The sequence below is a fragment of the Myotis nattereri genome (assembly GCF_964212035.1).
Source record: "Myotis nattereri genome assembly, chromosome: 8".
Taxonomy (NCBI): Eukaryota; Metazoa; Chordata; class Mammalia; order Chiroptera; family Vespertilionidae; genus Myotis; species Myotis nattereri.
This window is the reverse complement of record NC_138083.1, coordinates 13,098,512-13,123,310: the sequence shown is the minus strand read 5'-3', so window position 1 is coordinate 13,123,310 and position 24,799 is coordinate 13,098,512. Positions and strand designations below refer to the sequence as shown.

At 51.0% G+C, this 24,799-nt stretch overlaps 1 protein-coding gene across 2 annotated transcripts in view; it reads right to left on the bottom strand.

The window, feature by feature from the left end:
• The window catches only part of KCNB1 (potassium voltage-gated channel subfamily B member 1), a 110,847-nt gene that overhangs the window by 73,902 nt on the left and 12,146 nt on the right, over positions 1-24,799 (bottom strand). The gene's annotated exons all lie outside the window — the stretch shown is intronic.

The window sequence follows — 24,799 nt, the reverse complement described above, 5'->3', positions numbered from 1 at the left end:
AAATGATGCTGACTCTCATTACCCAGCTCCACTGTTGCCTAGCACAGTACCTGGCACACAGTAGGAACCCAACGAGTTCACTCACGCACGGTTCACTTGCTCACTCCTCTCAGTGCTGGGCCCACAATGTCAGATGAGACCTGTCCCTCCCAGCGGGCGGGCGGGCGGGGGACATCTGGCCTAGACTTGCCACCTGGGGGGTGGGCTGAGACTGTCTCCCTGGGGTCTGTGCCCTGGATCCTCTCCCTCCTCCACTTTCCCGCACACGGAATGATCCCTGCTTCCAAGTGATGCTGGCTGTAAGCACCACCCGCCAATCGCAAACGTCATAGGCCAGGGGTCAAAATAAAATAAAAATAATTGTCAAGGCAATAAAACCCCAAATTTTTCAAGCACATACAGCATGCTATTCTAAGTACTTGATACATCTTAGCCTACTTTAATGCTCACACCCACCTTCCCAAGTGGCGGCATTAATCCAGTTCCATTCCAAGGGGCTCGTCCCAAAGGATTATCCCCATTTGATGGCACGTGAGGAAACCAAGGCACAGAGAGGCAGTGTTGTATGTCCAGGTCACACAACCAGAAAGTGGCAGCCACAGGCTTCAATGGAGACGGATGTTGGACCAGGCAGGGAGGGGAAAGGGGCGGGCTTACTGCCTCTTTCCAGCCTCTAAGCAGGATGCCCACAGGCCCCCGGGAGATGTCTTTTCTTGGGAGCGGGGCAGAGAACATGAGGAGAGCATGGCCCCTGAGGGAGCACTGGGCTGGGAGTCCTGAGACCTGTTACAATCTGGGCTCCACCACTATGTCAACCTGAAAGGTCACTCTCCCTGATGGGCACTCCCCCGCCCCACCCCTTGCAACTTTGCTGACACAGTTATACCCTCGGTTCACTCACTCCGCACCAACCCTCGGGCCTCCCTACTGTTTCTAGAATCTACCAAGCTCATTCTCACCCCAGGACCTTTGCACTTGCTGTCACACCTGGAGAGCCCTCGGCAGCTGTTCCCATGGCTCCTTATTTTTCTGGTTTAAATTCAAGGACCAAGGAGCATGTGTGTGAGGGGAACATGATCTGTCTTCCCTGTGACACAGAGGCCTTCACTGACCACCTCGGCTGGTGATATATGGAAAGCGCTTCATAAAGCCCCTGACACTCGGTAAACATATGGAAGTGTCTAGTCCTATTATCATCATCTCAATTAAAGCCCCTCTACCTGTCACTCAGCTCTTCTGTCCTCTCTTTTTCCTCCCTGCACTTATCCCTCCCTGAAGTTATCTTACATGCTTGTCTGCTTGTGTGCCCTCTGTCTCTCCCATCAGAGGGTGAGCGCATTGGGCTGGGCTTTGGTCTTGGTCACAGAGTTAGCACAGGGCTCAGCTGGTGTCTCGAGGCTGGGGAATTACCTCTCTGAGCCTTTCTTCACCTGTAGAAAGGAGGAAACAGCCCTGCAAAGGCTAAGGGGCAGATAGAAGGACGGGAGACCCTGCCAGGGTTCTGAGCTGTTGACAAGGGCACCGCAGTGATGCCATGGTTCCTAGAGCTTAGCCCAAAACGTGGGCTACTGCTGTGGGTCAGCAGCCCCGGCTCAGCCCAGCCTGTCAGGACTTGGAGCCCACCGGGGCTTTTCACACCCAGCTGGCCACTGGCTGCCTGCGTCAGCCTAGGGGAGGCCTGGCCGTCTGGCCTGACCCAGAAGGCTCCAGCTTCAGACGGCATCCTGGGGCTCACCTGGATGAACCTTAGCCTGGAGGGCGGGGGAGGGGGCTCAGCCACACAGACCGCTGTATGGACCCTCACCGCACAGCACATCACTGATTCGCTGCCCCCCACCCCCACGGTCATGGCAGGTAACTGGTGGAACTGGGATTCGAACCAGCATCTGTCCGATGTCAAAGCTGTGCTTGTAAACACTTACATGCCACTGCTTCCCAGGCAGGCTGGATTCCAGAGGTTCTCCGCCAGGAGGGTGAGGACTCTGACCTGGCCTGTGCCTGAGAAGGGCCTTTGGGTGGAGCTGCGCAAAGACCCATGTATGTCCTAGGCTGGCTTCCAGCTCAGATCTGCCACTGCCTTGCTGTGTGAGCGAGTCCTGCCCCCTCTCTGGGCCTCAGTTTCCCCATCTGTAACATGAACACCTTGGAGTAGTTGGCCTCTAAGACCCTTTAACACTCAACTGAAAAATCCCTGAGCCCGAGGATCTCCAAGGAGCTGCTTTTTTCAGCCCCCAAATGGTAACTGTCTTCTGAGCAAGTTTTCCTCCATTCCTGACCAACCAGAGGTCAGCAGCATCCAGAGGTTCTATTTCCATCTGAAGACTAGGCCACGCTCCCTGGGGGAGGCAGGGCTGTGGGAGCAGGGAGCAGGCTGGCTGTCCCGTGTTCCCGGCAGAGCACATCATCTTCCAGCTCTTGCTGCCACCCGGTTCTCAGGGCAATGATTCCAATTATGGTTTCATATACTGAGAGCTTACATAGATCAAGCACTTGCCAAAGCTTTACAAATATAATATATACAAATCTGGAAGAAAGGGACTACTCTTAGCCCCAGACTATCTATATATATAAAAGCCTAACCGACCATTACAACCAGTTGACCAGTCGCTATGATGCACACTGACCACCAGGGGGCAGACGCTCAATGCAGGAGCTGCCCCCTGGTGGTTAGTGAGCTCCCACAGCCAACCTCCCATGGTGGGCCACCAACCTCCTGCGGGTCCGTCCCCCTCTTCCCCTCTTCCCCACTGGACTGGGCGAGATGGCCCCAATCACCGGCCAGGCCGAGGGACCCCATCTGTACATGAATTTGTGCACTGGGCCTCTAGTTACAGATAAGAAGACAGAGGCACAGAGAGGTTAAGCAACTTGATAAGGTCACTCAGCCAGTAAGCAGCAGGCCGAGCTTGGCCCCAGGAAGTCTGGTGTCAGAGTATGCTCATAACATGAGGTTTCTTCACCACAGCACTATTGACTTTTTGGACTGGATAATTCTTTGTTGTGGGGGACTGTCCTTTGCCTTACAGCAGCGGTTCTCAACCTGTGGGTCACGATCCCTTTGGCGGTCGAACGAACCTTTCACAGGGGTCGCCTAAGACCATCCTGCATATCAGATATTTACATTACGATTCATAACAGTAGCAACATTACAGTTATGAAGTAGCAACGAAAATAATTGTACGGTTGGGTCACAACATGAGGAACTGTATTTAAAGGGCCAGAAGGTTGAGAACCACTGCCTTATAGGATGTTTAGCAGGCTTCTACCTACTAGATGTCAGCAGCATCCATCCCTCTGGGTATGACAACCAAAAATGTCCCCAACATTGCCAAGTGTCCCTTGGGGGTCAATATCACCCCTGGCTGAGAACCACTGCCGTAACCACAGCTCTGGAGGAATGGATCCTGGGTCCATCCGGGAATTCTACCCTCTTGAGCCAGTGGAGGCTCCTGGGAGGCATTGCCAAAGGCCAAGGAAACCCTGCCAGAGGACCATGCCCTGTGCAGCTGATGGAAGTGGTGCAGGCAGCCTCTCTGAGGCTGGTGATGAGAAGACAAGGAGGGGCACTGGTAGGCAGGAGAGAAAACCTTTGGGTGGGGGAGTGGGTTTGGAGGTCAGCTGTGTGACCTTGGGCAAGTTCCTTGACCTCTCTGAGATGCAGTCTTCTCGGCCAAAATCAGAGATAACTACTTGCAGAGTTGAGGTGTGAAGTTTAAGTAAGAGATTGTCATGACAAGTGAGAAAAAATGAAAACCAGAAACTGCCTCAATACAGGGCCTACTTAAATAAATCTTGGTACGTCCATGGCACGGAAGATTATGCAGCCATTAAAACAAATGAGGTAAATGTATTTTTGCTGATGTGAAAAGATCTCTAAGATGTATTAATTTATTAACAGTTAAGAAGCAAGGTACAGAACAGTATGTATGGTATAATCTGTTTGAACTTTCAACACATCCTTATTAAAGACCTAGTACTTGCCAGGCACTGTTCTAAGTGGTAGGAATACAGCAGTGGAAAAAAACAGACAAAAATCCCTATTTCCACGGATCTGGTGGGATGGGAATATGAATGTACAAAACACATGAAGATTTCATAAGGATCTTCTAAGAGAGTGGTTTCTTCTGAGCCTGGAGAGGTGGGGGTGAGCTTCAATCTTTCCATGGTATACCCTTCCGTATTGTTTGCGTTAGTCTTTCCTGTGTGCATGGATTCATTTTAATGATCAGTTTTGAAAAGAATGAATAAAAAAATTAGAGGGACGGCAAAGCCAGTGCCTGGCCTGCTATAAAGGGTTGCTTTTATTATGATCGTGTGTTCAGTAACTGTTTCTTGAGCACCTACTATGTGTAGGTACCGTGCTGACTGCTGGGGACACAGTGGTGAGCAGGAAAGATAAAAATCTTGCCTTCCGGGAGTGGACACTCTAGTTGGGGGGACACAGCGATTAGAGGAGTAACTACAAGGATCATTAGTGTTGCAGTGGTGACGTCCATGGGGTTACGGAGCCATCAGGACCTAAGAGAGGGGAGGCCTACACATTTGGGGAAATTGGCTAGAGATCAGGAGCCTGGGCTCCAGCTCTCTCTCGCTGACATGACTTCCACCCTGGGCTGTTCACAGGGTGTGAGCCTTGCATCTCTCTGGGGCTCATAAGAAAGAACAGCTAAAAGTTGATTGAGAACTTTCAAGCAACCAGGCACTCTGTAAGCACTTTACATAGTTTAGCTTATTTAATGCTCACAACAAGTAAGCACTCTTGTTTCTTGTGTAAACATTCCCCATTCTACAGAAAAATAAGCTAAGGCACAGAGAGAATGGGTAACTCACCCAGGGTCACACTGCTTCTGAGTGGCAGAAGAGCAGAATTGAAACCAGGTAGTCTGCCCCAATCCCACACTTGTAACTACTGCCTTTTACGACTTTCTTATTTTTCTCCTCCTCCCTGCCTCCATGCCCTCCCCCAGACATGAGGATGGCCTGGTCCTGCCTCTAGTATAGCGGTTCTCAATCTGTGGGTCGCGACCCCTTTGGCGGTCGAACGACCCTTTCACAGGGGTCGCCCAAGACCATCCTGCATATCAGATATTTACATTACGATTCACAACAGTAGCAACATTACAGTGATGAAGTAGCAACGAAAATAATTTTATGGTTGGGTCACAACATGAGGAATTGTATTTAAAGGGCCAGAAGGTTGAGAACTACTGCTCTAATAGAACATCAAGAACTGGAGAATAACCCTCCGCACCCTCACCTGTCCCACGGACTCACAAGGCACCTTGGCTTTGCCCTCAGAACCCAGGTAGAAGAGAAATAAGGATGGACAGGAACTCCCAGTGGCATACTGGTCCCTCTGCCTGTCTGTCCTGTAGGTATAAGGACCTGAGTTGACTCTTAGAGACCCAAGGATCCAGGTGAATCTAACTCCAGCCCCTGAATGAGGCCTGACCTGGGTCACAAACCGAGTCCTAATCTTGGTCACACTGAATCCTGACTCTGGCCACAGATTCCATCATGACCCTGGTCTTCGTCTAAACCCTGAGCTTGGTCACAGTCTGAGCCCTGGTCCTGGTCACAGACCTGGTCCTAGGCTGGGCCATGACCAGGTACAAAGTGAGCTTGGTCTCAGACCAAGTCCTGATCCTTGTCACGAATAAGCCCTAACCCTCACTAAACACTGATCCCTGATCCCAGCCACAGGTTAACCATAGCCTTGGTGAGCCATGGCCTTAAACCTGGTTACATACTGAGCTTCACACTGGCCTCAGATACATTTCCAAATGCTGTTGCCTACTGTCCAGGGGTCTGAAGAACTAAGAATGTCCTCTTCCCAGCTCCCCCAGAGAGGTAGGGGCCAGTCATTCCCTGCACCTGTGCAAACACTGTCTAGTCTGCCATCTCCCAGGGCCTATCAGGGGGACCTGGAGAGCCCTAAGAAAGAGCAGGAAGGCACGATTTAGACAGAGCTAACTTCTTGGGAGGCCCCTTTCCAAATAGAAGGCTCTCACCTCCTATTTCTCCTCCCCCAACTCGGTCTCCCATGTTCATACACATGTTTATCCTGAAATAAACTCATCAGCAGAATTCTGTCTTTAAGAAAGGGAGTTCAGACAGCAGCCCACCCAGGAGCTGGGCAGAATTCTATTAACAGGAAGAAGTGCCACAGCAAGCAAGGACTGTGCCCTCTCCCTCCCTGCAAAACATTCCTCACTCTCCCCTGGCGGGGTGCGTGGAGTTCCTGAGGTGGAGGCAGCTGACAAAAGGAGCCTGTCTTTCCAGCAGCGGCCGGCAGGCCCTGTGCCCTCAGACCTGGGAAGCAGCCCCAGGACCTGAACAAGGCTATAAAGATTTGAAAAGGGTCCCCAAGGTGCTCCAAGGGGGGGCAGAGCCCTGGCAGGGCTTGTCATGTTTGGAGAATGTCATGTGACCTCCTTGAGGAATAATGTCGCCTCCTGAAGACCCCTGGGGGTTCCCTGCAAATGGGGGCAAGGGATGGGGTGAGGAACATACTTCTGTCATCCCCTCCCCCCCCCCCCCCCCCGAGTGCAAACATTTTAAATCAAGGAGACTGAGCAGAAGCTGTTTCCACCCAGCTCCTCTCCTTCCTCTGGAAGGAACAGGACCTGAGTCCCTCTGGGCCCAGGGGAGGGGCATGAAGGGGAGGAGGGGAGCATTGCTGAGGCTGGTGGCGGGGGGGGGGGGGGGGCAGGTTCCAGAAGTGTGTCATTTAGCCCTACCACTACCTGGGACAGCCTGTGAACTACGTCCTCAGTGGGGAGTCAAGAGTCAAATATGAGAGAGAGAGAGAGAGAGAGAGAGAGAGAGAGAGAGAGAGAGAGATATGAGATGAGATGAGATGAGATGAGATGAGATGAGATGAGATGAGATGAGATGAGATGAGATGAGATATCCATCAGTTGCCCTTCCCACACTCACCCCAATGGGAATGGAACCCACAACCTGGGTATGTGCCATCACAGGAAATCAAACTTGCCGCCTTTGGTGCACAGGACGAAGCTCAAATCAACTGAGCCCCACTGGCCAGGGCTGAGTAAAGAATTTTAGATTGGAAAAAAAAAAAAAGAGTCAAATATGCAGTGAGCTAGTCAGTAGGACATGAAAGTGGGAAAAACAGCCTGTCCTCCTGTCAGTCAGACAGAGACAGGCAGATGGTCAGTCAGTCACTCATGCACTTGATCAGGCACATGGTCAGCCAGCCAGGCAGACAGAGGGATGGTAAGTCAGTCCGTCGGACAAGGAGATGGGCAGATAGATCTTTCGTCATCATCTATTGTCAGATACAACAAGCAGCCAGAAGGACAGACAGGTAGACAACAGGCTGTCTGTCAGCCATCTTGTCAATCAGACATGGAGACAGCTAGCCAGGCAGACCAGGAGTTGGAGAGACAGTCTCAGTCATTCATCTAATCACAGCCAGCCAAACACCCTGGAAAACGGATAGCCAAACAGACTGTCAGCCAGGCAGACAGACATGGAGACAGGCAGATCATCCATCAGTCACTCAGCACTGGGTCAGACCACAGGCTGACAGACTGACAAATATGGTCAGTCAGTCAGATACTCCGAAAGGCATTTAAACAAGGAAATGGACAGAAGGGCAATTGTTATGCATCTAATTACAGTAAGTCCTTCCTTAACATCGTCAATAGGTACTTGGAAACTTTAACTTTAAGCAAAATGAAACCGATTTGACCACAGGCTAATTGATAGAAACAAGAGTAAGTTTCTAGGGCACATTTCTGGTCACAGAAACATCACCAAACTTCTACATAAAGGCCCCCAAACACTTCTAATGTTAAACACTGAAGTAAATGTGAGCTATACATACATTTAAGAAAGGTTAATAGCCCTAGACAGTTTGGCTCAGCGAATAGAGGGTCGGGCTGTGGACTGAAGGGTCCCAGGTTCGATTCCGGCCAAGGGCACATGCCTGGGTTGCAGGCTTGATCCCCAGTAGGGGGCGCGCAGGAGGCAGCTGATCAATGATTCTCTCTCATCACTGATGTTTCTATCTCTCTCTCCCTCTCCCTTCCTCTCTGAAATCAACAAAGAAATATAACAAAAAGAAAAAAAAGAAAGGTTAATAAAAACTAGTAAGAGAATTCCTTTCCAACCCACTTATTCCAGTCCAGGGTTGGGGGTGGTGAGCCAATCCTGGCAGCTCAGGGTGTAAGGCAAGACCCTCCCTGGACAGGCAGCCCTTCCATCACAGGCACTCACACACTCACTCAGACGGGGACAACGTAGACACGCCAGTTCATCTCAGGTGCACACCTCTGGGATGTGGGAGGAATATGGAGTCCCTGGAGAAAACTCACAAAGACACGGGGAGACCATGCAAACTCTACAGACAGTGGCCCTGGCTGGGAACTTATTTTTCCCCTCAACAATGTTATAACGAAACAACGTTGAACAAAATGATGGTGTTTAAGGACCTGCTGGAGTTAGTTATGACAGCCAGCCGGACAGGCAGGCAGAAAGGCAGTCAGTCAGTCATCCATTTACTCAGTCAGAGCTCTGATAATGTATTCGGACAGGGAGCCAGTTTTGCGTCTACCTAGTCTGATGTCCAGCCAGACACAGAGACAAACAGTTGATCACCCATTCAGTCAGACAGGTCAGTTTGACACCTAGGTGGACAGAAACACACAGTCATTCATCCCGCGATCGACCATCCAGTTGGTTAGACAGTGATGTAGGCATGTAATCAGTTTATTAGATGGACCATCAAGAAGGCAGGCAGCCAGTCCCTCAGACACTCGCCTGTCATCAGGAGGACAAATCAGACAGACACTGTCAGTCAGACCCCTGGCCAGTGACTCAGCTGGTCATTACGATGACATCCAGGCTGAGTCGAGTTATAACTGGACCCTGTGGGGGATGTTGGAAGATGGGACAGGTGGTCTGAACACTCCTCTCAAGACCCCGGCACAGCCTCCTCAGGGTCAGTGAAAGCTTCCAGAAGACGAGGGAGGAGGACCAGGCGCAACAGGCAAGAACAAAGTATTCCAGGTGGGCTAGCAGCCTATCCCCCCGCCAGGATTTGGGGCAATTCTCCTGCTTGGGTCTCCCCTTGGCCTAACCCCAGTCCTCTTTTAGATATGAGGTTGGGATCCACCTCCTGATCCTCACCGCGCCCTGCCCCATCCCAGGAGCCACGCACTCTCCCTCTGCAGCACCTGGAACGGCCTGAGAACACCCACAGGGCTAGAGAAGGGGCCGGTGTGTTTGGGGGTGTGGTGTGTGGAGTTTAAGTTGGGCCCCCTCCTTTCTCCAGGCTCTGCCAAGTTCTCCCTACCTCCCTCCTCCCCTGGAGCTGGGGGTTGGGAGGCCCTCCTAGGCCACTTCCCATTTTGGGAATTGGGCTGAGAACTATGCAAGGAGACAGAAATAATTCCTTTTTCGAGCCTGGCCAGGACCATCGCAGCCCAAACATTGGCACAAAACCAGTGCTGAGGAGGGGCCGTGGACGGGGCAGCTGGGGGCAGGGCTGAGCCCTGGGGCCCAGGCAGACAAAGACCTGGGTGTCTGCAGAAAACTTCCTCACCCAGCCCCAGGGCTGGACACCAGGAACCTCTAAGACTGAGAAGTTTCCATTGGGGAGCTGCCAGGCCAGAAAATGGTGGGGGTGGGGGTGGGGGTGGGGGTGGGGAGTGGGGAACAAGATGCAGAAAGAAAGAACAAGAGAGAAGTCGCAAAGGCCCACCAGCAAAGGCAGCTTGAAAAATAGACCATTTCTGGAAGTCAAGAAGGGATCTTTGATAGCCACTGACTGCATGCCCCTCCCCCCACCGCCCCCCCACCCCTCGCGCATGCTATGGGCAAACAGGCTGTCTGCAAAGTGGGGGCAGACCCACTGATCACTCCAGTAAGAGAGAGTGGTTGGGAAGCACTTGGCACACAGAAGGTGCATACTACATGCAAGTGTCCTGCTCGCACCCCTCCTAGTGTATGACCCTGGGTCAGCCACTCCAGCTCGCTCAGCCTCACATTTCACATCTGTAAAATGGGAACAATGACACCACCAACTTCTCAGGGTGGCTACGAGGACTAAATGACATGACGGTGTAGAAAATCTCGCACATAACAGATACGCAATGCATTTTAGTCCTTGCTCCTTTCTTTTCCTTCTCAAAGCATCATTATTATTATTTTAGAGGGGTCTTATGGCAAACCAGCCAAAGGCAGATCTCAGTCCACATCTAAGTGACACCCATCTGGAACCAGCCTCTTCTCTCTGAGCCTCAGTCTCCCCCTGTGTAAAATCATAGTGAAGACAAGAGGGGTTGTCCCCGAGAGCCCTTTCGTCATTGTCATCACCAGAGACCATCTGACTGCATCATCCTTCCCAGAATGCATTTCCCTGCCCGCTCTCTCCCTGGTCTGCTGGGGATCGCTACGGTCTTGAGGAAGCTGACTCCACCCCTGCCCCAATCAGCACATTGCATCCCCAGGATAAACACACTGCATCCACTAGACACAGAGATTGCTCAGAGTGGGCCATGTGACATAAACTAACCCATGAGATAGACTTCTGAGACTTTTGCTGGACCGGTGGGAGTTCTGTTTTCCTCTGGATGACATGGTATGCAAATGTGAAGCCTCGAGGTGCCTTTGGAGTTCCCATGAGGGAAGCCAGCCAAAGAGTCAAACTGACTCACAGAGAAGGGCATAGCAGAGTGAATCCCAGACATCACCAAGCCATCACGACACTTCCCCCCACTTCCAGTCACACCTCACTGGGACTTTTCAGTTATACCATCCAGTAAATGCCCTTCATTGTCTATACCAGTTTGATTTGACTTTCTGTTTCTTGCATTCCGATGCACCTTGCAGACATATCTCCTTTATCAAAGACTTTTTTTTCCTTTTTGGTTAATCCTCACCAGAGGATATTTTTTCCACTGATTTCTAGAGAGAGTGGAAGGGAGGGGGAGGTGAAGGGGAAACAGAGAGAGAGGGGGAAACATCGATATGAGAGAGACATATTGATTAGTTGCCTCCCACTCGAGCCCCAACCAGGCCGGGGATTGAACCTGCAACCCAGGTATGTGCCCCTGACTGGCAATCGAACACACGACACTTGGTGCATGGGCTGATACTCGAACCACTAAGCCAGTGGTTCTCAACCATGGCTGCACATTAGAATCACCTGAGAATCTTTTTAAAATCCTGATTTCTGGGCCTCATCCTCCGGAAATTCTGTTTCTTTGTTATGGGGTGGGGCCACATTAGTAACAAAGAAACAGAATTTCCGGAAGATGAGGCCCAGAAATCAGGATTTTAAAAAGATTCCCAGGTGATTCTAATGTGCAGCCAAGGTTGAGAACCACTGCATTAAGCAATACCAGCCAGGGCTCATGGTATTCATTTTTAAATATATTTTATTGATTTTTCACAGAGAGGAAGGGAGAGGGATAGAGAGTTAGAAACATCGATGAGAGAGAAACATCGATCAGCTGCCTCCTGCACACCTCCTACTGGGGATGTGCCCGCAACCAAGGTACATGCCCTTGGCCAGAATCGAACCTGGGACCCTTCAGTCTGCAGGCCGACGCTCTATCCACTGAGCCAGACCGGTTAGGGCTCATGGTATTCATTTTTATTGATTGATTGATTGATTTGTTTGTTTATTTTATTTTATTTTTTTCACGGTATTCATTTTTTTCTAAATTTTTTTTAAAATACATTTTATTGATTTTCTACAGAGAGGAAGGGAGAGAGATAGAGAGCCAGAAACATTGATGAGAGAGAAACATCGATCAGCTGCCTCCTGCACATCTCCCACTGGGGATGTGCCCACAACCCAGGTACATGCCCTTGACCGGAATCGAACCCGGGACCCTTCAGTCCGCAGGCCGACGCTCTATCCACTGAGCCAAACCGGCTTCGGCTCATGGTATTCATTTTTAAACTTGTCTTTCATTTGAGGTGATCAACTCAAATTGGCTTGTGGGGACCATCCACATTTTAAAACGGAAAAGTCCCTTGTCCAGGGAACTGCCTCAGTACTAGGCAAAAAAGGACAGGGACGGTCGGTCACCCTACTTCAATTTCTGTGTATCAGATATTACTCTTCTATTAATGGCAGGTTCCTTTGAAAAGAAACTTTAAAAGTGATCTTAGTGTAAGGGAAAATACAAAGACAATAATGGGACCTTTAATGAAAGGAAATGGCCAGAAACCATGAAAGCTGCAGGTGAGTGCCAGAGGGCGTTGGGAGAAACACAATGCCTCCCCATTTGAAAACCCAAGCTCAGTCTCTGGGTCCATGGCCGACTGGCTGTTTGACCCTGGATAAGCTGCTCGCCCTCTCTGAGCCTCTGCATCCTCCCCAGCTCACAAGGCAGCAGAGAAGACAGAGGCAGGGGTGGCAGGGGCAGGCAGGCTCTGCTCATACCCTTAAATTGTGAGCTCCGCCTGGGACAAAGCCTGCAGCCAACAGCAGCTCACAAATCCCCAGGGAGGCCCGTCATGCCCCGCTGTGCTTGGCTGATGGGGCCATGTCTGCAAATTAGCCTCCACTCAGCCTGGACGCCCTTTAGAGATGCTAATTGCCCTGTGCCAATGAGTCCCCACTCCTCCCTGGCACAGACGGCTGGCTGTCGATCCCCTGCCATTATTGTCTGATAATAGCGCTTGATTTGGCTACACAGACCAGGGCTCCAGCATGCAATTAGCATCTAGCTACGGCACAATGCGTGGAGTGCTGTTCATTGATGCTTGTGTACCTAGCACCCAGGCGCCGGCAGGCATCTATTCTTGTAGACACATCTGTAGACACATGTGCACCCTCATGCATGCCGCGTAGGTCCCTAAGTGTGGAAATGAGTCAGTGTACCTGTGCATGCATGCCCTATAAGCCACTAAGCGCCTGCACAGAAAGACCCCAAGACAGGTACACGCAGAACCGTTTACATGCATGTACAAACATGTATGCAACGTAGGTTGCTATGAGGATTAAACGACAGATGCCTGTAGGTACCTGGGACACTCCCCCCGCCCCAATATTCTCTTACCTACCAAGGTATAATTTACACATAATAAAGTGCACACGTTGTAGCCCTAGCTGGTTTGGCTTAGTGGATAGAGCATCAGCCCACAGACTGGAGGGTCCTGGGTTCGATTCTGGTCAAGGGCATGTGCCTAGGCTGCCAGCTCCATCCCCGGCCCTGCATGGGGCGCATGCAGAGGTAACCAATTGATATGTCTCTCTCTGTCACTCCCCTTCCCTTCCACTCTCTCTAGAAATCAATGGAAAAATATACTCACATGAGGTGTGAGGATTAACAACAAAAACAAACAAACAAAAATGCGCAAGTGTTAAGTGTTCAGGGCAATGCCTTTTGATAAACGGATACACCTGTGTAACCGCCACCCTAACTAAGGTATAGAACATTTCCCTCACCCAGAAACTTCCCTCAGGCCCCCTTCCAGTCAATTATCTCCAAAGGTTCTGATTTCTCTCACCACAGTTTAGTTTTGCCTGCTCCTGAAGATCATGTAAGTGGAATCATACAGTATGTTCTTCTCACCGACTATTATGCATGCTCAGACGCGTGCAAGCAAGCATGTGCAGCCACACATACGTGATTTGTGTGCTGGGAGCTCATGGACACAGCCATGTATATACTCAGAAAGGGGTTTTTCCAAGCTGCAGATCCCTAGGCCTCGTCTGTAGCTCAGCTTAGCCTCTCTAGTCCAGGTGGTTAAGGGAGGTTAGGGCGCTCCTGGCACTGGGTCCAGACCAGGGGGAGACTCCTTCAACATCTCCTCAGCCCTTCCCTTGGACTGATCACGCACTATATGCCAGGCACCGTCCTCATCCACTCCATCCTCCCAGCAACCTTAGAACTTAGATACAGTTATGACCCTTCTCTTATGGGTAAGGCACCTGAGGCACAGAGAGGTCCAGCCACTTGTCTAAGGTCACACAGCAGAAGAAGCGGCGGAGCTGGATTTGAACTCACTCCGGCTCCAGAGCCTTAACTTGCCACCATTACAGTCAGTATCCCTCCTCATGGTGAGACTATGAGGCTTATTGTCAAGTCCATGCCCTGGCACACAGCAGGTGATTAATAAATGTTAGATATGGCAACTCCCAAGGACATTTGCATCCACTGCTTCTGTGATGCCTCAGAACAATCCCTTTTGCGAATGAGGAGACTGAGGCTCCATCAGTGGCGAAGAATCCTGGTCCTCTAACTCTAAATCCCACCCTCTCTCTATTCTCCCCACTAGGGCTATCCTGTGCCACGAGAGAGATTCTGTTGTTCACTGCTTTGTCCCCAGCACCTGGGAGAGTGCCTGGCCCATACTCAGTACTCAGTGCGTATTTTCCCAGTGAATGGGAACAGCAGGGAGCTGGAAGGGATCGTTCAGCCCAAAGCCCCCCTTTACAGTTGGGGGACCTGAGACCTAGGGAGGGGCTGTGACTTGACCAAGGTCACACTGCTCAGCACCACTGAACCTATCCTTTCCCCCTGCCTGGCTCCCCCTCTCTACTTCCTGTCCTGAGCAGGCTGAAAGAGTTTGGAGCCCCAAAGGCACTCTCAAAGGCCACGTTAGTGGGAAGCTGGCGTGGAGCCTCTCCCAACTTCATTACGCCGTCCAAGGTCGGCGCGGGAGAATGCCAAGAGAAACCTCAGAAAATGCCGGGGGGTGGGGAAAGCAAACAAGGCCCGGCTTGCCAGAGCTTTCGCACCGGGGCTGGGGAGCGTTCCTGGCACGGAGGGCCGGGCCAGCCTTTAAAAGCCCTTTCAAACAAAGCCTTGGACTGCAGCCCACTCGGGCCATGTCCCCACCAAGTCAGCAGAAGAAGCAAAACCCTTGAGCCCAGGGGGACGGTGGAGCGTGGTCAGGGATAGTCCACCCGGAAGATGGAGGGAATGAGAGGAGGGGGGGCTGCTGGGCGGGGCAGACTGCCCTGGACTGGGCCACTCTTAGCCGTGGGTCCCTGGCACTTGGACACGGTGTAAGTTTCCAACAATAACCACTTCCGTGGGGTGGGTGTCCCTAGAAGCAGAGCCTGGGATGAGGATTCTCACGCACAGACTCATTGAGGAAGTACCTGTAGGAGACAGTCAGGCAGGGAAGCAAGTTCAAGTCTCAGCAGGAAGTGAGCTTCGGCCTGACCCAGCGGGAACCCAGGCCCGTGAGCTGGGACCTGCACAGTTGATCTCATCTTAAGAAGGCTGTACCCCGACTCAGTGAGTCATTGGCTACAGGCTGCCTGGGGTGAGGAGGGAGCTGTAGTAGGTGGCAGTCCCTGTAAAGGAGATGGGGGTGAGGCACCCACCACAGTGACTGCACCCTTATTGCATTAACTCATCATTATCTAAACCAGTGGTTCTCAACCTTGGCTGCACATTTAGAATCACCTGGGAATCTTTTTAAAATCCTGATTTCTGGGCCTCATCCTCCGGAAATTCTGTTTCTTTGTTACTAATGTTGTGGCCCCACCCCACAACAAAGAAACAGAATTTCCAGAGGATGGGGCCCAGAAATCAGGATTTTAAAAAGACTCCCAGGTGATTCTAATGTGCAGCCAAGCTTGAGAACCACTGCCTTAGAACAAAGATGAGGGAGAAAACTAAACTGAACTGAGTTTAAGTTTCCACCACCCTCCACTGAAGGCCATTGAATCTGGTGTTTGAACAATAACAACAGCAACAAAAATAAATTAAATAAAAAGGCGCTGTCCCACATCTGGGCTCGCGGAGGGCAAGTTCAATCTCTCCCCCTTGCAGACCTCTGGAGCCTGGGAGACACCGAGGATAGTGTGTCAGAACTGGAGCTCAGCCTCTGCGAGCTGTCCTGCCCGCTGGGGAGGACTCGCCGAGGACAGACAGGAGGGGCCTGGCTGGAGGATCACGCTGGGCCGATGAAGTTACAAGGTGAAGAAAGACAAAGCGGCCTGGCCAGGCCTCGGGGGAAGCCCCGGACGGGCCATGGAGGATGGCAAGATCTGATCTCGGGGGAAGGTGGTGGGGCAGAGCAGGTGTGGTGGGGAGAGGGTTCTGGGGAAGGGGAAGGCCTGGTCTGCAGCCCCCACCCCAGCTTTGAAAAGCACCAGACCTTCCAGCCCCGAGCAGGGCCACGCCTCACTTCTACCCACGGGAAGCTAAGGGCCCCTCACCTGGGCCCAGGACTCTACAGTGAACAAAAACACGTACTACTCAGCATGTTGAGGTGGGTGAGTCAAGGACTAAATTCCACAGGTGGGGGAACTGAGGCTGAGAGAGGTGCAGGGACTTGCTTCATGGATAAATGTTCATTAGTGTGCCCGGCACTGGTTCAGGTGCTGGGGTCCCTTAGTAAACAGGACAGAAGCCCCTCCACATGGAGCTTACCTTCAAGTGTGCCAGGCGTGGGGTGGGAGGAAGGTAACAATTGTTATGGGGAAAAACAAAGCAGGGGAAGGAGAAAGTGCAGGGGGTGGGAGCTGCCACTTAAAGATGGACCGTGAGAGGCAGAAGAACAGCAGCTTTGGAGTTAAGCAGGTTCTGCGTTGGAATCCCAGCGCAGCCATGTACTCACAGCAGAGCTTTGGGCAAAGGACTCGCCTTTCTGAGCCTCGGTTTCCTCACCTGTAAGGAGGCTGGGTCTCTGGATAAGAGGCTTTCGTGATGGACACCAGGGCATAGGTGCTCTGCTTTGGAATTGTACTTCGAGGCCCACCTGCGTCAGAATCACCTGAGATCCCTGGGCTGGTCCTGGGCTGCCTCTAGAGACGTTGATTCTGTCCTCTGAAGGGCAGGCCTCCTGGGGTTTGAGAGCCCATGGCCCAGGGCTTGGGTGTGGAGTTAAGGAGCCTGTGGCTGCTCCTTGATGAGGACCTACAGGTCCCCCAGGGGGGAAATGGCCTCAAAGATTACACAGCCCAGCAATGTGCTCCCGTTATGCAGACAAGGAACCTGACGGCCGGAGGAGCTGACTTATGAAGCTGAGGGACTTGTCTGAGGCCACACAGCTGGTACACAGCGGAGCTGGGTCTGGGACATTGACAGGTGGATGGAGAGGTAACAGTCAGTTCAAGTAACAAGCAGTCGGACCCCAGAGAGTTGGAGGAGGATCAGGGTGAGAGTTGAATTTCATCCCTGGAATCGAATCCCTCTGGATGGGAGATGGATGCATGTTTTCTTCCCATTGGAGAGTGTTAAATGACCCTCCCCGGACTCCTGCTCGGTTAATTTTTAAGAAATGGAGACACCCTGGCCAGCCCAGGCCCCCCCACCCCAGTCTCCCCGAGAGCCCCTTCCTGCCGCTCAGTGGCCTTGCCGAACCCCTGTGTGTGCCAATGTGGGGCACACGCCACTGGTACTAGATGCATTGAAATCTGAATTTCTCACCCTCACTGCACAGTGGAATCGCCCTGGGAGCTTTGAAAAATACCAACCCCTGGGTCCCACGCCTGGAGATTCTGATTTAATTGGTCTGGGAGGTGGCCTGGCATTAAAACTTTTAAAGATTCTCAGGCGATTCTCTTGTGTAGCCAAGATTGGTTTCGCTTACAGGGACAAGACGTCAAGTCACACGGATTCAGACTGAGAAGGTGCCAGCCTTTCCAATTTTCCTTCCAACCTTCAGGATCCCTAAAGGGGAAAGTCCCAGGCTGAAGCTAATGGGATTTTAACACTTCTCAAAAAAACATACATCTCCTCTTTTAACCGACGGAGAGCAGGTGTCAGGCTCCAGCATCTGGCTAGAATTTCATAATATGATTCCAATCCCTCCTGAGGTCAAATTTCCTCTTAAAACACCTTGATTTAAGCAAAATACACGAATTAATTTAAAGAATATTAACCAAGTCCCTATTTTAGGTATTTTCCTTGGGTTCCGTGGCGATCTATGACCCAAGCTGGTCCCCACACTTGTGTCCTCCTCTGCCAACAGAGATTGGTTCAGAGATGAGCGCTTGACCCAAGTGTGTCCAATCAGAGCCAATCCTGGGACTTTTGCTGGGAAAGCCAGGAATGAGAGCCTGGCTGGAACAGCCAGGATGGAGTCTGGAGACAATGTCAGCTCAGAGAGGGGATGTGGCCTGTCTGAGAACATAGACCCTAGAGTTGGAGCTGGGATTTAACCATGTCCACCTGCGCCCAAAGGTAGTGCAACTTCTAAGTAAATCTGGTAAATTCTCTGGGATCCTTCGTTTTAGAAGCTCCCTCAGAATTTGTTTCCTAGTTTAGAGTCGTCATATGGTGTTTGCTTAAGGAAAATTCAATAGCGTCCTATAAAATAAAAACCAAGTAGGTATCTTTAAACATCTGATAGAAGGCACTATAGTCATCGTCCAGCACACTGTGAGCACCGGAGGAGAAAGACACTTGGCTGTAAAAAAATGTGGTGTCCTCGTTCCTTTCAGACTGGGATGTTAAGAACCTTCTGGTTCGAGTTTCAGCTAGACATTCCAGACTATCTAATCCACTCCTCACTGAAAAAAAGTGTGATGTTAGCTTTCTGCCAACTGTGACTAGCCTCTGAATTCATTCATCCGTCCATTCATTCAACAGGATTTTGTGGAGTGCTTTCACAGAGGTAGGCACAGAACACAGCAGACGAGGCCTGCCATCTGGGAGCTCACAGTCCACTTGGGTGGGGAAAAGGCAGGCAGTAATCAGATAATCACTTAGATGGATGTGACTTTATAATGGAAACAAGGGCCATCCAAGATAGGCACATAGAACTTTGAAAACCATAAGTGGGGATCTGATCCATTCAGAAATCAGAGAAAGCTTCCCAGGGGAGGTGACATTCCCTGTGGGAGCTTCAGGATGAGTAGACAATACTGGGTGAAGAAGAGAGGAAAAGCATTCCAGGCACAGGGAACAGCATGTGCAAATGCCTGAGGCAGGAAGGACTTTAGTAAGTATGAGATGAGTGTGGCTGCACTCAGAAAGCCAGAGGGTTGTGGTAGGAGATGAAGTCAGAGAGGTGGGAGGCCTGGCCTCATGGAGCCTTGCAGGCTACTGGGAGGAGGTTTACCCTTTTCCTCCAATCCATTTACAGAGAATTGGGGAAATCTGAGAGCTATCACAAAACATTCACACAATTGGGATTGTTGAAAACTTGAGGAGTTTGGGTTCGTTAAGGGGAAGAGGGAGAACAGCAAAAGGAGGAAGGCCAGAGTCTAAGAATAAAAGGAAGAAGCAAGTGAGGGGAATGGTACAGAGAGGAGAGAAGAGAGGTGTGCCGGTTCGGGCCTGAGCTCGGGAGGTAACAGCCTGGCTTCAAACACCGCCTCCCAGCTCTTAGCTGTATCCTTGCATGTGTTACTCGACCTCTCTGGGGCTCAGTTTCCTCACCTGTAAAATGGGGATTATAACAGTACCTTCCTCATAGGGCAGTGGTTCTCAACCTTGGCTGCACATTAGAATCACCTGAGGATTTTAAAAAGGTTCCCAGGTGATTCTAATGTGCAGCCAAGGTTGAGAACCACTGTCATGGGGCGATGTGAGGGCTAAATGAGTTAATAACCCCTGTAGAGTGATGTACGAGTGTTAGCTGTGTGGGTGTCATCAGAGAGATAGGCTGGGTTGTGCCCTCTAAGCTCTCAGAGTCCTCAGGGAGGCCCCAGGCTCAGCCTGGACAATTCGAGGGTGAGCAGTGACTGAGGGGATAGAGGACCCCTCTAGTATGGGACAAGCTTTGGAGGGTGGCTAAGAAATCTCCCTGGGGGACCCAAACTCTTCCTCCCTTGAGTGAGAATGTTTCGTATCTGGGTGGGGGGCCAGGTTCTGCATTTTTTCTGAGTGAAAAGGAAGGGGCTCTGACCACCTCCCTCATAACGAGCCTCCAGTTCAGGGAAGATTATCCCCAAAGTAATGAATTTTGGGATCCAAAAGCAGTGACGAAATGCCCATCATAAGGGGAATGACATCAAGTTTGGGAACTCAAGGGAAGGGTATTTAAGCAGAGGCCTAAAAGATGAGTTAAGAGGCAAAGGGGGCCAGGAAAGGGATGCAAGATTGTGCTAGTCAACATAGCATGTGCAAAGGCCCTGAGATGAGGCCCAGAATGGTATCCTGGGGAGCTGAGAAAGGAGATAGGAACCATACGATGTGTGTATACTATGAAGATGGGTGGTAGTTCTTACAGGCCCTTAGCGGCCAGATAAGGATTTTGGAAGTTATCCTGACAGCAATTAGAAGCCCTGGGAGGATTAATGCGCCTCCCCACTGCTGCTTCCCCTCACCCCCATCCAAAAACTGTATAGATATTGTGGATGAGATCGGAGGTGGGCTCTGCATGGAGTGATTTCACCATATCTAAAGAGCAACATTCATTCTTTCATTCATTCATTCATTCATTTATTCAACACATTTTTATTTGGTAACTACTATATGCTAGGCACCGTTTTAGCAGTGGGAAGATAGAAGTAAAACCTGATGGGACTTGTAATGTAGTGGGATAAGTCAGACAAGAGCCAGATAAACGTATAATATACAAGGTGGCGAAAAGGACTAAGAGCCCTGGCTGGGTAGCTCAGTCAGTTAGAGCGTCATCCTGATAAGCCAAGATTTCCAGGTTGGGGGTTCAATCCCTGGTCAGAGCACATACAAGAGTCAGCCAATGAATGCATAAATAAGTAGAACAGCAAATCAGTGTTTCTCTCTCTTCCTTCCTCTCTCTCTAAAACCAATCCATCATTAAAAATAAAAATAAAAGAGGAAGAAAAGGGCTATGGAAGAAAATAAAGGAAGGCAAACAAAGGTTGGGGGAAGCAGGTGCTATAGCCATTTACTAGGGGATGGGACCCAGCACATTGTCCCTGCCACCCCCCCCTTTCAGTGAGGACCCATTACTTGCACCACTGTAAGTAGAGTTAAGAGATGATTTTCAGCACTTCTCTACCCTGTGATCAATGAAGCTCCCCGGTTGGCACCAGCCATGCTTCTGTTGCAACCGCAATGACCAGCGAACGGTTCCACTTCCCCACCCGTCGCTGCCAGCCACACATCTCCCAGGTTGCGTAGCCACAAGCCCTTGGCACTCCGTTCTGACTCTTGCCTAACACCGTTGCCTTTTTCTGGAAAAGAGGGAGGTGAGATTATCGAGGTGCCCCCCAAGGCTTGGCAGGGCTGCTTCCCTGGGCCTGCTCCAGGCTAGCCATAAACAAAGAAAATGGATTTAAACAAAGTTGACAACAGGTTCAGGGGTCTTTGGCAGGGGTACGGAAGGGAGCCATCTTTCAGCTGCCTTCCGGAGGATCATGTCACCTCTACGGGCACCTCCCAAGTAGATAGGTGTCAGAAACAATAAGGAAAAGAGGTATCAGTAAAAGAACCCCGCTGGCTAAACAGAGGTCTGGGGACCTTCCTTGGTTCATTTCTTCAGAAACTGCTGCCAGAAGTTGTGGATGATGAAGCGTTAATGATACATAAGGGACAAGACCCACAACATAACCATCTGGGAACCAGAGTTCTGCCTCCAAACATCAGTGTTCCAAGTGTGCCTGCCAGGATTCCGAGCGCGAGCACCACTGAAGTGTCCTGACCTTGAACCTCAGAATTCCGACTCTGAACATGAGTTCCAACCTGGAACATCAGCATTCCGACCTTGCCCGCTAGAGTTTCGGTCACGAGCAGCAAAGCTCTGGACACACACTCCTGGCGTCCAATTACGGATTTGAGGATTCTGACAGTAGATGGCAGGCTTCTGACCTTGAACCCCAGACCTTGAGTTGTGACCTTGAATGGTGGTGCTCCAACAATGAATATCAGAGCAGTGATCTTGAGTGGCAGAATTCCAAACCTGAACACCAGAATTCCAATCCTGGGCACCCTAATCTCTAGACTTTCTCGATGCCCCAGCTCTCCAGCCTGAATTTGTGGAGCTGACGTCACAGGGACATAAAGTTCAATTCTACACAATAAACTCCACCACAGGCCCACGGCCCCTAGAAATAAGCCAGATGCTCAGATGATAATCACGAGGAGGAGGATCAAAATAACAATAAAAATAATACCTGCTTACGTTTGTTGCACGTCAGGCACTTTGCTGAGCACTTTGCATGCTTTTATGTTATTCATTCCTCTGGACAAGCCCCGGGGGTTTATTATTCCCATCGGGCCGATGAGGAACCAGAGGCTCAGAGCCAGTCCGTTTTGCTGACTCGATATCCAGTGCTTTTTCTAACCATGACAGCGGCTTTTCCTTCCTGCTCGGGTTGAGGCTGGGCAGGGGCACGATGGGCTCTATTAGCAGATAAGTTAAGGATTTGCCATGAATTTCCCTGACTTGTGTTGGCATCCACCAGGAGTGAGCTGCCTTGGGTTTTGAAGCCAAGTCCCAGCTGGGTGTGACAGTCATTCACTCAACAAACACTTGTCACCCTGTGCTGTGCTTGACGCCAGGAGTTAGGAGAGAGTGGGGCCAAGCTCTACTCTCTTCATCTCCCCCTTCCAGATAGGAGGGCCTCAGAGGCAAGAAACGAACCTTCTCCCATTGCTAGCCATTCAAAGCTTCTGTGCTTTCAGGGGTCAAAAAGGGGAGCTCCATGGGCTGAATGTGGTCCCCAGATATGTTTCTTTTGGCCCACTCAAATGCTTTAATTTTTTTGGTTTTTGTTGTTAATCCTCACCTGAGGATATATTTTTCCCCATTGATTTTTAGAGAGAGTGGAAGGGAGGGAAGGAGGTGGGGAGAGAGAGTAGAGAGAGGAATATTGATGTGACAGAGACCCAGCGATTAGTTGCCTCCCGCATGTGCCCCGACCAGGACTGGGATCAACCCTGTAACCCAGGTATGTGCCCCTGACTGGGAATCAAACCTGTGACCCTTCGGTGCTCGGGCTGACGCTCTAACCATTGATCACACTGGCCAGGGCTCAAACGCTTTCATTTTAAAAAAATATTTGCCAACATTGACGTTTGGATGTCTCATCTGAAAATTAAAATTTCTGGCTGGACTCAGAAAAGAACCCAGCCTAGAGCCGAACAGCAGCTGCCTCTTTAAACGGGCGCACATGGCCCTGTTCACCACAGTCCCCACCACTTTCTGCTGCCTCCTGACACTGAGGCTGAGTGTTAACTGGCTCCATGGAACTTGCCTTCCCACAGTTCTCCTGTCCAACTGCTCCACTTGTTCACACCACTACCGGGCCCCTGGGGCCAGCTGAGTGTGAGGGCCCTGCTCTGGCCTCCGCGTCCCTAGGCAGGAGTTTGAGGAGGCACTTTTCCCTTCACAGGTTCTCCAGGACCGAGGAGCCTTCTGCTCCCACCTAGGCCTCCTGAGTCGCTCTTCCCAGAGGGGAGGGCCGGCTTCATGGGGTGCAACCTGCATAGTCACTGCAGGGCCCTGTGCTCAGAAGGGCCCCACTTGACTTAATACTCGGCTGTCTCCACAAATTTTTAAACAAGGGGCTGCATTTTCATTTTGCACTGCACCCCACAACTTCTATAGCCGGCCCTGCGGTGGATCACTCAGTACGAGGGGCACAAAGCACACACACCACACCCACATACACACACACCACATATACCACACAAACCCCCCTGACACACACACCACACACGACACACACCACACACATGACACATACCACATACACCATACATATCACACACACCACACATACACATGACATGACACACACACACCACACACAACACACATCCTATATAATAAAAGCCTAGTATCTAATTGTCTGGTTGTCTGGTGACTGGTCGACTGACTGTTCAACCAGTCAAAGCATAATACAGTAGGTCCTTGGGTTACGTCGGAGATCCGTTCCTATGGCGTGTCGAAACGCGATTTCGCTCTAAGTCGGAACCCACCTACATAAGCATCTACGTCACTCACCTGGAGCACATACGCAGCAGTACGTAATGAAGTGAAACAGTAAAAAAATTTAAAAGATAACAATTCCTTACCTTTACTTGTGGTAAATAAATAATAAAAAACATAAAACATAAACAAATGGGAGATGGCAACGTAACCACAAAACAAGTCCGAAGTAAGCCAAGGACTGCCTGTATGCTAATGATATGCTAAGGCTGCTCAACTGTTCCCTATGACATGCACTGACCACCAGGGGGCAGACAGTAGACTGGTCGACCAGTTGCTAAGACGTGCACTGACCACCAGGGGGTAGATGCTCTGACCACCAGGTAGGTTAGCTTGCTGCTGGGGTCTGGTCCATCAGGACTGAGGGAGATGGGCAGGACACGCCCTGGAGCCCTCCCACAGTCCTTCCCCACCCAGATCATGCAGTGATGGGGTCCCTGGCCTGGCCTGCGCCCTCTCGCAATCTAATCCGACACTCCTCGGGGGATGTCGTAGAGCCGGGTTTCGGCCGGATCCCGCAGGCCACTCCCCTCAGGAGGACGCCAGGGCTCACAGCTGGTGAGCACTGCTGTGGTAGCGTGCAGGCCTCTCCCAATTGGGACTCGTTGAGTGTGAGCCCGCTGCAGGTGCAGTGGGGCGGAGATGAGTGAGAGCGGCAGGTAGGAGCTGCAGGCGGTGTTGGACTGCGGGTTTTGGCCTGATCCCCGCAGGCCACCCAGGGGGACCCCACCCATGCAGGAATTCATGCACTGGGCCTCCAGTATAACATATACCACATACATACACACAAATAACACACACCACACACATACCATACACACACAACACATTACCCCCCCCCCTCCCCAACATACACAACACACACAATACACACACACCATGGACTACTCAATCTGTCCGAAGACCACCTCTATGGATTGGCCTGCTCTCCGGTCATAAGGCCAGTAAGGGTGTACATTTTTATACAAGGGCTGGGAGCGTGGAC